The sequence below is a fragment of the Mustela erminea genome, chromosome 2, assembly GCF_009829155.1.
Source record: "Mustela erminea isolate mMusErm1 chromosome 2, mMusErm1.Pri, whole genome shotgun sequence".
NCBI lineage: Eukaryota > Metazoa > Chordata > Mammalia > Carnivora > Mustelidae > Mustela > Mustela erminea.
In genome coordinates this window covers 95,564,363-95,576,726 of record NC_045615.1, presented here as the reverse complement: position 1 = coordinate 95,576,726, position 12,364 = coordinate 95,564,363, and the positions used below count along the sequence as shown (strand labels likewise).

General features: G+C 40.4%; 1 protein-coding gene across 5 annotated transcripts in view; it reads right to left on the bottom strand.

Annotated features, from left to right (window-relative positions):
• The window catches only part of IL15 (interleukin 15), an 81,095-nt gene that overhangs the window by 62,842 nt on the left and 5,889 nt on the right, over positions 1–12,364 (bottom strand). Inside the window, exons 2-3 of one of the 5 annotated variants that reach the window (XM_032333483.1) lie at positions 10,124–10,237; positions 648–732 (exon numbers count right to left, since the gene is read on the bottom strand). The exons of 3 other annotated variants lie outside the window; for them this stretch is intronic. The gene's annotated coding sequence lies outside the window, so the exon portion shown is untranslated. The remainder of the gene's footprint in view (positions 1–647; positions 733–10,123; positions 10,238–12,364) is intronic. One more of the 5 variants, XM_032333484.1, reaches the window with a different exon arrangement.

Here is a 12,364-nt window from a genome sequence, read left to right as displayed (position 1 = left end):
CATCCTTTCTGATGGCTGAGTAATATTCCATTGTGTATATGAACCACATCTTCTTTACTCATTTGTCTGTTGAAGGGCATCTTGGCTTCTTCCATGGGCTGGATATCATGGACTTTGCTGCTATGAACATTGGGGTGCATCTGGCCCTTCTTCAATGAATCACGGAATACCACATCAAAAACTAATGATGTCCTGTATGGTGACTAACACAACATAATATAAACAAACAAACAAACAAACTCGAAAGTGGGAAGCTATTTTGGTGACTTTCTGACCCTTCCAGCATCTGTAGTTAAAGATCAATGAGCCAAAAACAAAACAAAACAAAACAAACAAAAGCGTTCACGTGTGTGTTTTAGATGATTGCTCTTCTTTCAAATTCCTCGGGTATTTATATAAAAAGACCTATATAAAAATTATTCTTCATCAAATATCAGGCAGTTATTAGTAACCAATTTTCCAGTACTGCCTCTATAGATAACTGTTTAATTATTAAAGTGGACGCTGTGATTTATGACGGCCGTAATGACACCATGTGATCACTCTGTGTTGTCACAGAAGACGTTACCTTATCTCCTGCAGCATGAGATGCTGTATGACAATTTATAATGACGCACACTTCTTATTACCTGCTGATAATAACTTACCAGGGAAATGACAGCTTAATTATACAGCACGTCTCCTGCTGGCAAGTAACTGGATTCCAGCGTTTCTAGGGCTTCTCACCAATCCCTTACAGAAGCAGAGAGGGGTAAGATTACCGCAATCCTCAGAAATAACACAATTAAGTAAAGAAGTCTAAGGCAGAGTAGATCTTTTAGATTAAATACAGATGCACTCGAGGCCCCATAATCCCTCAGCGCCCTGATTCCAGACAGTCTCAACCAGAGCTGGCTGTCGCTCCTCTAATGTTTTATTTTTCCCAGCTGATTAGGCCTCTGGTATCTCGCATTCCAAACACCCAGCACGTTATGAGAGGCATCAAGTGATTAATTCTGTACACCAGGTCCCTGAATCAACACAGTGGCAACAGATTTGCTGTAGTAGGCCCAAACGGCTGGTTTCTAAAGCATTACTTGCGGGCTCCTTCCTGAGGAGTAACCTGAACGTCTCAAGTCTCCACAGCAAAGCGGGAGTGCTTGTAAAAGTGGTATGGGCAGGGAGACTGGGTGGCTCAGTCAGTTTAAGCGGTTCAGGCCAGGATTCTGGAGTCCAGGAGTCCAGGGATGGAGCCCCACATCAGGTTCTCTGCTCAGCAGGGAATCTGCTTCTCCCTCTACCCTTGGCCCTGATTGTGCTCTCTCTCGCTCGCTCACTCTCAAATAAATAAATTTAAGATCTTTGGGGAGAAAAAAAAAAAAAAACCGCTAAGAGGCACTGTCTGTATTCATAAAATGTGCTTGCAATGGGCAGAGCGCTTGGACTCCTGAGTTGTATGGTGGTGCATGTGGCTGTTGGCCTTCTTTTCCCTGGACTGGATGCAGAACTTCTCTATCTCTGACAGCACTGCTGGTCTTTTCTCTCTGCCTGGGCTACGTGCAGTCACCTGGGACACGGCTCACCGAATGCCTGCCCCCAGATTTAGGACATTTCATCAGATGTTGTAGTTCTTTATCTGCCCTGGTCTCATGAAATATTCCTATTTAAGGAGTAGTTACCAAAACTAGGACTATGAATAGATTGTCATTCCTTTATTCTTCCTAACCTCTGCTTTTCATTTTTCTCTGCTTTCTAACCTTTGCCTTTTCATTTTTCATACTCCTCAGCTCGCGTGCAAAGAAAAATGGGTAACATCAAACACGTAGTGTGCACCATTCCTTCTATGAGATTACACATTTGTTAACAGTGTTTAAAAGTCTGACCCTTTCTCTTGGGTGAATTTGTACAGAATACCCCCCAAATGTCTGCATTTTTGTAGACTAAAATGTCACATTTCTTTTGAAGGTTTTTTAGGGTTTTGTTTGTTTTGTTTTGTTCCCCCTGAGGGGGCTGACGAAGAGATAGACTAGGTGACTGCTTTCTGCACCAGACCCATCCCATCCCTACGTAAGAGGCTGTCCTATTAACTTAAACGACTAAATTATTAATGAGAAGATTTTTGACAAACATGGAATGGAAGCAAATGAAACCAAAAGGTCTTGTAGAATATATCATCTGGGATAGAAAACAACACAGAAGATAATCTCCATTCAGTTACAGAACACAGCCCTCCAGGCAACTCCCATTAAATGTGTCACTACCCTGTGCTGAGACCACAGACATTCCTTTCTATAGACACAGAATTTTTCTCTTTGGACTTGTATAAACAACAGCAGTGGCGTTCACTATCTTTTCTTTTACCAGATGCCATGCAGACTACCGTCTTTACAGACTATTCACCACTAAAACGTTGCAATTTCCAAAACTATGGTTTATGCAACATGGAGCCTATAGGCTCCTTGATAAAATCCCGGGCCTCCCTAATCTTATCAGAAGCACAGAATGGATTGAAAGCCTAGAACACCGAGCGCTGATTCTGTCTTTAGACAGCCACATGACCTTAGCAAGGTACTGTGTCTCCTAACCTCAGTTTATCTTTACAAATAAAGAAACCAGACTGGAAGGTGTCCAAAGTCCTTCTCAGTGTCTACGTACATGTATTAAGGTCACAGGTGGCTTATCATCATATGGTCAAATCCATCCACATTCTATTAATCATCAGTGCCACCAGATTTGACACCTGAGGGAATTCCTCTGTTCTAATCATCTTAATTTTCCAGAAGAGAAAGAAAGTAAAGTGAAACTAAATGCATTTTCCAGTTTTACACCAAGAGGTAAAACTGGGGTTTACCATGTGTTGTCTTGGATTCCCAGTTTTTAAATCTTCACCAGTAGTCGAATCAGCTCACAAGGACTACAAGGCATGTGTTGTGCCTCATGCTGCCTATCCATATTAGTTTCAACTTCAAAACAGGTCTACTTATCCCTAAAATCAAGGATTATAAAATGCTCGGGGCTTACAATCTGATATGTACTGATCATAACTAAAGGGACGTATTAGCGGAATTTGAATTGTTTTAATTTTATACCTTAGATCTAACTATCCTGTCCCAGCACTGGCACCATCAGCAAAATGCTATGATTGTGCAATTTACTCTTCTACTTACTTCCAGAGGGCTACTTTCTGGATCAGAACAACTAAAGTAAACATGTCACCCATAACAACTGTGTGTCATCCTAAGCCACTGCCATTTTAACAGTCACCTCTCGACCTTGGAGGATGGGAAAGAGAAATTTCGTAAACCCCTTTACCCTGTGGCTAAGCCACAACACTCTTGCATTTACCCTGGGATCTTTGAGATCTTTGTCCAATGTGGCTTGATGATAATAATGGTAAATATCATTATGTATTTACATACCTACTGTTTCTTGGATGAATCACTTGGGAGAAGGAAAAATAATTAAAACCCCAAGCAGTTCCAAATTAGATAAAGAACCAGTAAGACCAACTACCTTTTTCTTTGGAAATCTGTCCTACAGATTCTACAGAAATAAGATGATTTGTGTGGAATGTTAATCCATGTTCAGGAGCTAATGGCAAAACTGTAAAAACTCCCTTGGGAGAGAGGAAATTGTATCTCAGTTCAGCCAGACCAGAGTCAGACAGCCTAGGGCCAAAAGCAGAGGAGGAGATGAGGAGGAAGGTTCTAGTTGCTGTACCCTGCTTCCTCCCTTATTTTTCCCTGAAAAAGTAGGGTGAGTAGATGTTTGTTTCACTACACCTGTTAACCTTGGCTGTTACTTTCTGCTTGGGCCTGGATTGCAGGGCATTCAGAACCTGGAAAATTGGCCACACAATTGCATAAGCCCATATCCTGGATCCAACTAATTGTTCTTCCCATCACTGCTACAAGACAGAAGGGGTACCCAGAACAAGGGACTGGGAAATATCTGCGGAGAAGATGGTAATCGACTTGTGGGAGAGTCATGCAGTTGTTCAACAGTATGGGCTCTTCAACCTGAAGGGAACCTCACCTCCACACAGTTGGGGGACATAAGCTAGAGTCAAGGGTTTTGTCTCTTGGCTGATAATGCTGGCCAATGATGATCTCAATTTAAGAAAAGGAAGTTTACAGGGAAGGATATATATAGTGGGGTCTCTATTGGAGAAAGACAAAATTGAATAAAAATGTAGGCCAGATGGGAAAAACCAAATGGAACCAGTAAGATAACAATCGAAAAAAACTAAAAAATACTTGGTAGAACTTAAGAAGGAGTTTGGAAATATGAATCAGGAGCAATAAATATGAAGAAATAACTGGGTATAATAAATATTTTTTTAAAAAACCCACAAGTGATCAAAGTAAAGAGTTAAGTAGATAGACTGAATGTCAGAAATGAATACTGTTGGAAAGTGGCAGAATGAACCAGACTGTTAAATTAGGCAATGTCCTGCAAAGCATTAGGAACTAAAAATTAGATGGGGAAAAAACAGAGGAAGAGTGAAGTATAGATGGAAAATGAAAGTAGGAATTGCAACTCTGTCTACTTGCCATCTGAAAAGAAAATAAGACAATTAGTGAAAAGATAATAATAAATATTTTTCCTAAATGTTAAATATAAGACCTCAAAATAAAGATTAAGAGTAGAAAAGAAAATAAATTAAAAACCCATCCCACTCACAGCCAGGCATATTTTAGTGGCATCCAAAAAAATTCAAGCCCTCCAAAGAAAACACACAAATGGCCAACAGATACACGAAAAGATGCTCAACATCACTGATCATCAGGGAGATGCAAATCAAAATCACAGTGAGGTATCAACTTGCACCTGTCCAAATGGCTAAAATCAAAAACACCAGAAACAGCAAGTGTTGGCAAGGATGTGGAGAAAAAGGAACCCTAGTGCACTGTTGGTGGGAATGCAAACTGGTACAGCCACTGTGGAAAACAGTATGGGGCCTCCTCAAAAAACTTAAACTACAATTACCATATGATCCAGTGATTCCAATATGAAAATACTAATTTGAAAAGACAGATGCACCCTTAATGTTTATTGAAACATTATTTACAATAGCCAAATTACGGAAGCAACCCAGTGTCCACTGATAGATGACTGGATAAAGAAATATTACTCAGCCACAAAAATGAATGAAATCTTGTCATTTACAGTAATATGGATGGAGCTAGAGAGTATAATGCTAAGTGAAATATATCAGTCAGAGAAAGACAAATACCATATGATCTCATGCATACACAGAATTTAAGAAACAAAACAAATAAACAAAGGAAAAATAGAAAAAAAAACAGATTCTTAACTATAGAGAACAGAGATGGGTAAATAAAAGGGAATTAAGAGTACACTTATCATAATGAGCACTGAGTAATGTATAGAACTGATGAATCACTGTATTGGACACCTGAAACCAATATAACACTGTATGTTAACTACATTGGAATGTTAAAACAAATTCAAGCCAAAGAGAAACTTCAACCACATTCATTAAAGTGAAAGCAGACAAAGGTCAGAATGACGTCACGCTTCTTGAAAGCAACAACAGATGCAAGATAATGGAGCAGACTCTCCACAATGCTGAAGAAAAACTAACCTTGGACCTAGAATTAAATACCTGGGTAAACCAGTATTTACATGCGAAGGCAAAGTTAATATATTCACAGGCATATAAAACATCAGAAAAATTCACCCTTTATGGACCATTTGAAGTAATTTTTGGAGAAAGCAAAAAGATACAGGAAGCAAAGATAAGAAAAGAATTTAATGTTTACGGTTGTTTAAATAAGCAAAACTTACAAAGGACTGCTTGACACATAGTAAGTACTCAGGAAAAATGAGCAACTATTATCTTTGTTTTCAGTATTCGGTTAAATAGTTGTGCAGAGGGGCACCTGGGTGGCTCAGTGGGTTAAGCCTCTGCCTTCAGCTCAGGCCATGATCTCAAGGTCCTGGGATGGAGCCCCACATGGGGCTCTCTGCTCAGCAGGGAGTCTGCAGCCCTCTCTCTCTGCCTGCCTCTCTTCCTACTTGTGATCTCTTTCTCTCTCTGTCAAATAAATAAATCTTAAAAAAAAAAAAAAAAAAAGTTGTGCAGATATTGACATCCTCAGCATTCTCCAAAACTGAAGGAAATGCTTTTTAAAGTTCTTTACTAAGAATGACATTACTAGGGGCACCTGGGTGGCTCAGTGGGTTCAGCGTCTGCCTGTGGCTCAGGTCGTGATCCCAGGGTCCTGGGATGGAGCCCCATATCGGGCTCCTTGCTCAGTGGGGAGTCTGCTTCTCCTTCTGCCCCTCTCCCCTGCTCATGCTATGTCTTAACCTCTCACTCTCATTCTCTCTCTCGAATAAATAAATAAAACTCTTAAGGAATGACATTTACTCAAGATTATTTAGCAGATATCTTTCATTCATTCCCACATTTGGAAGATCCCATTTAATCTTATGAAGCCTTTATCCAAATGCTTGATAATAACTTTCTCTGCATGCATCCATTAGCATTATACTGACAGATTTTCTAATATTGGACTATCCATGCAATCCTCGAGTAAATCCCATTTGATTATGATAAATGTCTTCCTGGTGGGGGCCGGTGTGCCGTGCATTTTATTGTTACGTTAGCTAATATTTTATTTAGTATTTTAAAATGTTACTGACTTTTTGTTACTCTGTCTGGCTGTCTTGCTGAACTTACTCATTTTCATAGTTTGTTAATTTTCATGGCTTTCACTTATCAATAATGATAATTCTACCTCCTCCCTTTTAATCTTTATGCTGCTACTTCGTTTTTCCAGTGTGGTAGCACATGCTAGCTGAAGCATATAGGCTTTGGAGAGAGACTTATCTGTGGACCCTGGGCACAAGGTCTTGGTACGTCTTAGTACATCACCTGAGAAGTAGTTAAGAAAAGCACCTCAAGGAGTTTATGAGGATTCCACAAGTTGAAATGCTTGGCACGTGGCTAACCATAGATGTTAACTATTGAAATATTTACTAAATATGTGTTATTGCATCAAATATTTTTTCCTCTACCCTTTCTTCTGACTCACCCACCAGGTCCAGAGGTTTCACTTTCACTTACTGGAGGGTGTGTGATGTAATAAGCACTGGGCATTACTACGCAACTAATGAATCACTGAACTCTACCTCTGCAACTAACAATACACTCTCTGTTAATTAATTGAATTCAAATAAAATAAAATAAAAGAACAAGGGATACCTAATCCCATCGTAGAAGTTTAGGAAAATCTCCCCAAGAAAATAATACGAAAGTGAAACCTCTGGACCAGGTGGGTGAGTCAAAAGGAAGGGTAGAGGAAAAAATGTTGGGATACAATAATGCATTCCCAAGGAGGGACATGCATGCCCACATCCTTCGCCAGGACAGAAAGCACAGCATGTTTAGAGAATGGACAGCTATTCTGTAGAAGTATACTGGTTGCCAATATTAATTGTTCCAGTAGATAACGATTTGATGAAAGGAATTATGTTTGGTTCGGTTTTTTACCCCTCAGAGCACTTGGCAAAGAGCCATGCACTGAAAAAGTGCTCAGTAAATATTTGCTATTTTTAGGAAGGTTTCTGGTCCACTGTAAGCCTACTTGATTCAAAACCATAGCCTGGGAACCAATACTTTACAAACTGCAGAGGCTAAGAGTAATTTGTCTTGAATTAAGAAAGGTCAATATTTAGAAGAGAGATACCTCAATATCAAATTTAAATCAGCCATCATAAAACCATAGGTCTCAAGTTTTAGAGGTCCTTCACAAAACAATGAGAAGAGTCCAGGGGTAAAGTCTAATGATATAAAATACAGACTCTTAAAAATCTGACATCTGGGATTACTGCAAGTTTTAAAGTGACCTAATAAAGTTCTTATGACTATGTATTTGTTTCCTTGGATTCTCAGGAGAAGGAGCACTGAATAAATTAAATATTAACAGTACTCCTATTTTTATAAATTTCTTTTCATCTTTTTTGTATTCTGAAATAATTTTTTTCAAAATACTTGGCAAATAGAATTTGAAAAATGAAAAAAATTTCTATTCAATGAAATTTAGAAAATAGAGTGTGGGGCTTTTTCTATTTCTTTTTGTTTATTGAAGGATTTTTTTTTGCAATTTATAAAATTATCCACTCAATAACAACTGGCACAAAATATTAAACACCACCCCCCCTTTTTTTTAGTTCTAACAGGTTCATGCTAATCTAAAGAGCTCATATGCATCCTCCTAAAAACTAATATAAGGATTCTATCAGTAGCCTGGTCCAAATTAGATCCTCAGGAAATTGTTTCCCTTCCTGACCCTGACAATATGCTGGGATTGGTTTTCCAATGCTGGGGAATGTTTTTTCCATTTGCTGGGAATGCTTTTCCAACAGTCATATGATCACTGATTATTTATTTCCAGTCAAATGTGGTCAAACTCCTTTTCTCAAAACCTTTTATGACTTGGCCCCTCATCAATGTGTGACAGATTATTGACAACAAAAATAACATTATTAAACATCTATTATGTGCCAGGCAAGGTGCTAGGCAGAAAAGGATGAGGTGTTTCCCAAACTCCAGCCTTTCTAACTCCATCATCACAATTCTTGTCTTTCTTGGTACCACTTTTGTCATTTACTCAAGAGGAGAGTCCATAGGAACACAAGTCAATATAATGAAATACTGGAGATACTATTAGAGAGGTATCCACCAGGAAGGGACAGAATGAAGGAGAAATGTAGTCAGTATTTCCTGGGGGGCTTAAGAGGAAGTAAAGCAGGGGATCTGCCTTGAGAACTTCACAGAGTAAGTGACTCTTTAAAGACTGGTATATTTAAAAAAATTTAAAACAAACGAACACCTCATGGATACAGAAAACAGATGGGTGGTTTCTGGAGGAAGAGTGTTGAGGAGGGGGTGAAATGGGTAGAAGGAGCCAAAAGGTACAAACTTCCAGTTATAAAACAAGTAAGCCATGGGAATGTAAGGTACAGTTAATAATGTATTGCATATTTGAAAGTTTCTAGAAGAGGGCGCCTGGGTGGCTCAGTGGGTTAAGCTGCTGCCTTCGGCTCAGGTCATGATCTCAGGGTCCTGGGATCGAGTCCCACATCGGGCTCTCTGCTCGGCAGGGAGCCTGCTTCCCCCTCTTCTCTCTGCCTGCCTCTCTGTCTACTATGATCTCTCTCTGTCAAATAAATAAATAAAATCTTTAAAAAAAAAAAAAAAAAGAAAGTTTCTAGAAGAGTAAGCCTCTCTTGCATGCGGGCTTTAGGGTAGGATGGGAAGAGACACACAATTCAGTCCGTAATGGTTACCTTCCCCAAAACTGAAAAAAATCTGAACTCCAAACCTATCTGACCCTAAGAGGTTTGGATAGGGTACTATAAACCTAGCAGTGTGTCAGATAGTTATAGGTGTATGGAGGAGAGTTTAAACACAGTGCTGATGCGAGTCCAGTAAAAAGTACACGGGTTAGGGAAAACCTCACCGCAAACGGGATATTGAACCAAGCCCGATGAGGTAAGGGAGTAGGCTATATCCAAGAAAAGAGCAGTCTAAGTAGGGGGACAGCAAGTTCAAGGACCCTTAGATAAGAACAGAGAAGAATGTGTGATGAGGGGCAAGTTTGTCAGTGTGACTGAAACAAGAGCTAGAGGAAGAATAGTAGGGGGCCTTACTGACCATTATAATGGAATTTGGCTTTTAAGAAGTGAGATGAGAAGGCAAAGAAGGGTTCTGAATAGAGGAGGAGCATGACCGAATTACTGTTTGAGGATGACAATGTGCGGCTGATCATCTCCAAAGATGGCTGCCATCATTGGCACCTTCCCTCCCTCAGTGAACAAGCATGACAAGCTACCCAGCATAGGTCTGGTCCATGCCCTCTCCCCCTGAAATTTGAGATGGCCTTCTAACTTGCTCTTCTCAAAAGAATGAAACACATGTAAAGTCTGGGAATTCTATACCCAGGCCTTAAGAGGATTTCCAGCTCCCACTTTCTCTTTTATGGACGCTGAATACTATATAAGAAGTCTGACAACCCTGAGACCATTGCAGTAAGAGAAAACCCAATCTAGCCATGTGGAAAGGCCAAATGGAAGAGAATGAAAGAACCCACCCAACAGCCTGACCCAATACCTTGAACTTTCTCAGATAGTCCTTGGACAACTGGAGTCAGCTGAGACCACAGACATTGTGGAATGGAAACAAGTCATTGTCGCCATGTCCTGTCCAAATTTCTAGCCTCCAAACCTTGAACAAATAAAACGGTTCTTGTTTCACACCATGAAATTTTGGAGAAGTTTATCACATAGCAATTAGACACGGATATTAAAATTGATAATGAGACCAGGTGCTTGGTAGACACCTCATGAAGAGCAACAAGGCTACTCTTTCTAGTTAAAGTTAGAAAGGCAATATTACACTTCTTACTGAAGGCTGGAGAGAGGGCAACTTACATTACATAGTGGCCAAATATCTGGCAACAATATGGAAGAAAATATATCTAATGAGCTTGTGGATCTGGCTAAGAAGATTTCTGAGCATTATAGCTGGCTTCATTTAGCTGCCTAGGATTCATTACAGGAAGAGAAAGATGAACTAAAGTGTTCAAGTGGAATTTAGAGGAAATTGTTCAACCCAATACTTGCCAGCTTAGAAAAGAAAACTTTTTGTCATTCTCGCCTCTCCAGATAGCAAAAAATTCTCAAAGAAAGAAGCAGTCTTAGGACAAAGTTCAAATCCAAGGTCTATTCTTACAATGTGCTCTGAGGTTAAAGATCAAATCAAGTGCGTGGCTGGAAGATGCCTCATTAAGACCTTACGTGAAGGCAGTGCCTCCTAGACCCAGTCAGCGGGACAAAAATGCTTCAAAAAACTGTAAGGGTTTCTCCTACAGCATTCTGACTTGTAGCCAAAATAAAGAGGGGAATATTGTAAGTGTCTTCTGGGTACATCTTTCTCTACTAGAGTGAACCTCAATAAAATTTATAGGAAGCCCTCAAGAAGAAACATGTACTTAAAACAAAAAACAAAAAACAAAAAACAAAAAAAAAAACAGAAAAACAACCTCACCACCAGGTAAGCGAAAGGAAGGACAAAAAATGTCCTTAGATCCAGCTCAGAGCAGGAACTGGCCTCTTCAGTTGCTGACAAGCGCTATTTCTTGTGGAAAAGAAAGATTAAAGGCGGGGGAAGGGGTGGTGCTTCACTTTCCAGCCAGCCCAGATGAGATGCCAGAGGTAGGAATGAAGAAACCTTCCAGAATGTTTCCTCCTCAGCGGCCTTGTAAGAGCTAAGGAGCTGAATGTGGTGCAAACTGCAGAATCATGATAAATAACAAATTACTGTTTGCTAAGCCAGTGGTTTCTGGGTGTTTCTGATAGTTTGTTTTGAGGGTTTGCTTGTTTGTTTTGTGAGTTTGTTTAATGCAGGCAGGGCAAGTAACAGAAGCTTTCTGGCTGCTGTGTCCCATTGAGAACAGGCGGGGGGAGAGGCAAGTACAGCAGCAGGGAGACCAATTTTGCAGTAATACCGTGAGGCATGACAAGAGTGGCTTGGGTCCAGGTGACAGCTGTGAAGCTGGCGAGAAGTCAGATGTGGGATATTCTCTGCAGGGGCAGCTGAACGACTTGGTGGCAGATTAAAATGTGGGGTCTGAAAAAAAGAGAAGTAAGGACACCTCTGAGATGGACTAAGTGATCACGTATGCAGCTCCAAGAATGGAACTTCCACCAAGCTCCAGGAGGGAAACAGCGGAAGAAGCAGTTTGGAGGTTAAACCAGGAATCCAGTGAGTCCTAGACGTGTCCTCAGAATTACTGACTGTTGTACCTAGGAATCTGGAGTTCGGGGTCGTGACTGGATACGGAAATCACTACTCTAGGAAGCCATTAACAGCCACCAGGCTGGATGAGATCACCAAGGGAGTGAGTTACACAGAGAAAGGACTGACCCCACTGACTCCTCTGTTTAGAGGTTAGGGAAACAGAACTGGGAAGAGCCCAAAATGAGTGATCGTGAGGCAGAAAGACAAGCAGGAGAGTTGGGGGACTGTCTGGAAGCCAAATGAAAAACAATGAGAACAGCTCTGCTGAAGAGTGTACTGGAAGAGAGTCAAGCCCTAACCGGTGGATCTAACATGGCGGGGCTTGGTACTTCTGACAAGAACAGATCTAGTGGAGCAGTGGGGAAGACGACCTGCCCGGTTCAAGAGACAATGAGAAGAGAGAAACTGGAGACAGAAAGTAGAATGACTTTGAAAGTTTTCCTGTAAAAGGGAGACCGAAAAAGCAGGTGGTGGCTGGGGAGAAACATGAGGCCAAAGAGAGCTGTTTGTTTTTTGTTGTTGTTGTTGTTTATGGGAGAAATTACAGTGACG